The following is a 6,245-nucleotide window of genomic DNA, read 5'->3' as shown; positions in this document are numbered from 1 at the left end:
TTGTTAAGCAAGTTGAGTAATGGTGTCGTAATTTTAACAAGCGCAGCTAGCCTCAAGTAGCCACAGGGACACCTATAAAAGGCCAACAACAATTAACGTAAGATATATCTTAGTAGGCAGTTTTAACAACTTTGAATATTCATCACTCAGCCACTTGGAGCGCTTTTGCTACCCAAAATGATTTCACGTTTTCAGAGTGATCACGGACCTCAAAGTCATGCCTGGCCACACCTGCTCAAGCAAGCAATTCCTTCTTCTGGATAATCTTCCCTGTTCATCCAAAACTCTGGTCCATCATGATATTCAAATATGCCAACAGTCATCACATCTGCATCGACACATAAGCCTATGATTTGAGAAAAACCAAAAAATTAACAGCTAACTCAAACCTTCATTATTCCTGCAAGTACAGCGCCGCCAAGGTACACCATGTGCTTCCTACGTGGTGGATCCTCTATTCTCAGTTAATTTCTGATCACCATCACAACATAAAAGATGAGAATACGGGAATAATAAGTCGACCGAATTCGTGACTATAAACTTTCACACGTCACATACTGTTATCTTTCTTTTTTAAAGCATCCCGTACTACCTTAACTTACATCTGTATTTCCTTAACTTATATGGTTGCATGTTACAGCCACTATTGGAGGAAGTACCTAAAAGGAAAGTGATAGATCCATAAACCGAGGAGGACGTCTTGCTACAATCAAGATCCAAAATCATGAGCTGGGAATCTCACAATTTAAGGCTGGTACATAATATTGGGGCCACAAGGATTTAATTCACAAGACCACAGCAACCTTTTCCTTCCATTCAGTTCAATATCTTCCGAATTTACTCAACAAACAACAAAATAATTCTTACTTGAGGTATTGATAAGTACTTGGAGCACACACCCTCAAAAGTTAGCTATTAAGGGGAGAACCAAACATTTAAATCTTCCATTGAGCATCCCATAAGACTCAATGTGGGTCTTGAGGACCCCATAATACCATATAGCTCATCCCAATAATTAACTCTATTGGCTAACAAGAATGACTGATTGTTTCTAAATTAACAAGAAACAACAACAAAACTTAAATTATAATAACGTGTCTTCAATAATACACATGCTACATTGGATACACATGCAGAAGCAAAAGAAAGAAGATGCCCAAGCTTACCTTCAATGCATCTCTCTTACCCTTCAGGACAACATCAAGTTAACGATCAAGTATTTCCTTTTCCAATCTGAAAAATGAGATGGAGGAAGAATATAGATTTACCAACTTTAACTTTGAAACGCAATATAAAGAAAGGGATGATGGAACTGGGATCAGATTAGAATCTAGAAACACTAACCAAAGAAACAAGAATGTACTTATTGGTATTAAAGAAATCCTCAAACGGATGTCTTGAAGTGGAGAAAGCATTGGAAAAAAATAGCACTTTGGGAAATTATTTACAAACTCAAAGAAAGTAATATTGTTGACTTCAAATGGATATGAAATATAAGGCTAACGAGTTTATTGAGAGGTACAAAACAAGTTTCGTTGTCAAGGGATACACTCAGCTTATATGGTGTAGACTACAGCAAGACTTTTGCACTAATTGTTAAAATGAATACTCTAAGGATTTTTATCCTTAGTTATCCCCCATCAATTGCACTAATTGTTAAAATGAATACTCTAAGGATTTTTATCCTTAGTTATCCCCCATCAATTGGAAACTTCTAGATGTTAAAAATGTCTTTCTTCACGGAGACTTCATGGAGACGGAGATTAAGAAACAAATCTACATGTATATTCTACATGGTTTAAAGGAGAAAAAAAAAATAAGGTGTGCAGACGAAAGGCTCTAAAACAATCCCCTGGAGTTTGGTTTGAAATATTCAGAAAAGCTATTTTGGTCACAAACAAAGTCAAGGAGATCACACTTTGTTTTCTAAAGAGGGGCAACAGTCCTCCCAGTTTACGTTGATGATATTATAGTAATTAAGAATGATGAAAAAGAGAAGGAAGAAGTGAAACAAAGATTATTCCAAGAGTTTGAACTAAAAGAGTTTGGAAGATTGAAGTAGTTTACTCTAACAAACAAAGGAATTTTCATACCTTGGCAAAATATAACTAATTTGCTGGCAAAAACTAGAAAAATTGGGTGCAGAGTAGTATCAACTCCAGTGGATCCTAATCATAAGTTATGTAAGGCTGAAGAGAAACCAGCAGTAGACAAAAAAATGTATCAAAGACTGGTTGAAAATTAATATATATATATATATATATATATATATATATATATGGCTCACGCTACCAAACATTGCCTCATTTAGTGAGTGTCATAAGTCAATTTATTCATAAACCAAAGGAATCTCATATTCAAGCTGCTTACAGAATTCTACATTACTTGAAGGGCGGCCCCTCTGAAAGAAAATATTGTTCAAAAGAAATGGAAAGCTGACTCATGAAACCTACTGGTGCAGATTATGCAAGTTTTCTTGTTGATAGAATATCAACAATTGCATATTGTACTTTCCTAGGTGGCAACTTAGTGACAAGGAAAAGCAAAACGCAGAATGTGGTTGCAAGATCATTGGCTGAATCAAAATTCAAGTCCATTACACACAGGCTATGTGACTTATTATGGTTAAAAATGATCTTAGATGACTTGAAGATTAATTAGAAGGGACCCATGATGCTCTACTGTGATAATAAGTCAAAAATAAACATTGCACATAATCCCATTCAGCATGACAAGACAAAACATATTAAAATAGACAAACACTTCAATAAGAAAAAATTAGAATGTAGTTTGCATGTAATAGATTTCATCTAAGCAAGAGGTGGTTAATATGCTAACAAAAAGGACTCAATACCAAATACTTCAATAATCTCATAACCAAACTGGGAATGGAGGATGTTTATTCCTTAGCATAAGAGAGGGAAGCTAAATATTGCACATTTATTGTACAATAAATTATAAAATAAATTATAAAACAAAGATTTCAATTTAGTACAATAAGTAATGACATTTTGTTTTACTACAATATGTATAACAAAAACAATTTTAATACAAAAACTTTAATTTCTTTAACTTTTTTAACTTCGTAAATGGTTAATGGTTGAGATAACTAAGAACATGTTTGCTCTTTAAAAATTGTGACATATGTTAATAAAGAGAAAATTAACATTAATATGCAATTAAAAATTAAAGTTTTGTTTTAAGATTATTTTTTTTTATTGTACTCAAAATGAAATATGTCAATACTTATTATACTGAATTGATTATTTATCCAATACAAAATATAGATTTTGTTTTTAAAAAAAATTTAAAATTAAGGGATTAAGATTAAGAGTTAATTTGGTAAATTTGTCCCTAAAATTAGTCTTTCTTTCTGGAGATCTATTTCTTTTATTAGGATTTTGTTTTTCCTTTTGAGATTAAGAAAAGTAATTCCATAATTATATTGCTTACTGCTTACACAATTTTTCACATTAACAAGAGAAGGAATCTGCTTTTATTAGTTCTTAAAAGATCAATATAGAATTCTAGAAGATACTTTCAGCTAAACAAAAATGCACTAGGAGGCACTTTAAAAATTCTGAAAAATGGACAAAAGGCTTTCACAAATATGTATCCACACAGATATGATGCACTAGGAGGCACTCTAAATATTCAGAAAAATGGACAAAAGACATTCACAAATATGTATCAACACAGATACGACATCACCTGTCACTTACATTAGGTATGATTATCACTACCATGGATGTAGCAGAAAAACATACTTAAGGGTTGAGATTAGTGTTGTGTATTACATGTGTGGGCATATATATTACATAATACTTAAACTCTTGAAGTTTTAGAAAGAAAAGCTTTGGTTTTTAACATAGATGTTAACACACACAGTGTAGTTAAAGTTTAAAGGGTATGTATAAAGAGTGCAGACTATTGCACCTGCCGAAACAACTAAAGGAGATACTGATCAATTGCAAGTAATAATATAAAATGCAAATACATATTTAAAATTAATAATAATAATAATATTAACTAAAAACTTCAATATACAAGGGACAATTAGAAACAATGTAAAGAAGAAATGACTTCGCCGGACAAGACTAAGACCAACAGAGCAGAGCAGATCAACCCACTCTGATACCAATCTGACATGTCCTAACATTGACCCACCATTGATCTCAAACGCGATGGTGACGCCACGTGGCAACTTCATTGGCAATGTGAATACAGACGTTGCGATCGTCTGCAAGGGGTCCACCTTTCTGACCCACCACTAACCTCAAAGGCAGCAGACAATGGCAGTGCCAAAAGTTTAGGTGGCAGCAGAGAGTTCCCAATACTGGGAGCACTTATACCAACTCGAACCATGTAAGAAAAAAAAAAAAGAATTATTTTATTGATGACTTTTACATCAATAATATTCTCATCACCTCTATTGCTAACATCAAACTCTCTAAAATAAGAAAATAAAAATATGTTCAATGGATATGAAGATTGTAGAGATATTTTCAACCGATCAATATGAATATACTGAGGATATTTTTATTCTAATAACTCGCTATTTACCATCATCCCATTGTCAATATCCATTTCCTGAATGCAGCGAAAAACCATGTCAGCCATTTCATCACCATGAGCTCTTTTCACTCACCTTTAGCTCTTTTCACTCTCCCATTGTCATATACAAGTTGTAATCATATACAACTGTTAAACCCATGAGTGAAAAGAGCCTGAGGAGCTTGGAACCTTTGGGTCCCTACTTTAATGACCCTTCCATTTGGAAGCTGATTCAAAAAGAATACATCAGCATGCAGGGAAAAAGGGGATGATTGTTGTGAGAATGATATTGACTTGATATGATGTGATGTACTACAATGTGTGATGTAATTGTAAAACCCAAAGCATGAAACCTAAGTATACTAATTATGTAGATAAAAAATCATGAGATAAGGAAACTGAGGATATATGGAAGCTAGTCTTAAACATAATCTAAGATTATGACATAACATCAAAATAATATTAGATATTTCTTATGTTCTCACAATATTAATGACAATTACCTTATGCACACATGAAATTTGGAAAAGAGGGGAGGCGATTTTTTAATATTTCCTAGTTTAGCTCAAATTAGAAGGCAAGGAGAAATGAGGTTTTCACAACTTTGTTTCCTGTGCTGTGCTGAATGAATTGCTCAAGGAATTGATTTCACCTCCATCCCCTTCACTCATGCTCATAGGATTAACAATACATTACTCATATTTTCCCTCATCAGTACTTTTCTTAGACCAAAACAAACAACAGAACTCTCCCCTTCCACCCTTCCAACCAAATGCGCTACATGGACAACAACAATGAAATTAATAATAATAATAGTAAATAGCACAAAGTACTTTCATGCATTCAGGAAGAAAAAGAATGAATGTAATTACCAAAAGTTTTGAAAGGCATAAGAATTGAGATTCATTCAAGTATCAACATAACACATGACTATTGTCCCTCTATCTTTAGGAAAAGCATTTTAACCAGAATTTCATACTAAATCTAGAATTATTTACACAACTATTCATAAAAAGATTTCAACAAATGCAAGACATCAACTTACAGTATAACTTTTAAGAAGGATGGTGATCTCAAGCCCCAACTAGTATTCCCTCTTGTAGTCGTAACTGGGGGAAAAAGATGTACCTACTCAACAAAGATTACAGGGCACATGAAATCAAAGTGTGGCTTGAGATTTGTGCCCCAACTAGCTTCTCTTTGATTCCTTGACAGTCTCAAAATCAGCAGTCCTATTTAATCCATACCTGAGGACAGAAAATTGTGTTCCAATAAGAATTTAAGCATACATAAGACATTACAACTAAAATGAAAGGAGTTAGTCCCTACCCCCTCCTTGAAAACAAATCAACAAGATAGGAGGTTATATGTCGACCAACAACATTCATTCGTTTAGTTACATAAATAATTTTCCCAACAGGAACCTGGACGATAACTTTCATGATTAACGGTTTTGGACAGTATATAAATAATAATAATAATAATTTAGTATTACGCTAATGGCAAAATATTGAACATGTTAGCCACCTTTTGAATAATATGCATATAGCACAAAGAACCAAATATTTTCAAATGGCTAACAGTTGGTTTAAGTCCAGACCAAATTGTTTTTGGTACAACTGTCTCCAATTTTTTGTAGTACACCTATTGAGAATATAGGTTGCAGTGGTGACAGTCTCTCCCCAAAACCT

At 33.4% G+C, this 6,245-nt stretch overlaps 1 pseudogene; it reads right to left on the bottom strand.

The window, feature by feature from the left end:
• Nucleotides 1-215: 215 nt before the first annotated feature.
• LOC137815558 (actin-related protein 2-like) lies at nt 216-5,996 on the bottom strand (annotated as a pseudogene).
• Nucleotides 5,997-6,245: the final 249 nt, after the last annotated feature.

Source organism: Phaseolus vulgaris, chromosome 1 (genome assembly GCF_051622355.1).
Source record: "Phaseolus vulgaris cultivar YP4 chromosome 1, ASM5162235v1, whole genome shotgun sequence".
NCBI lineage: Eukaryota > Viridiplantae > Streptophyta > Magnoliopsida > Fabales > Fabaceae > Phaseolus > Phaseolus vulgaris.
The sequence above is the reverse complement of the archived record's forward strand: the minus strand, read 5'-3'. Positions and strand labels throughout refer to the sequence as shown.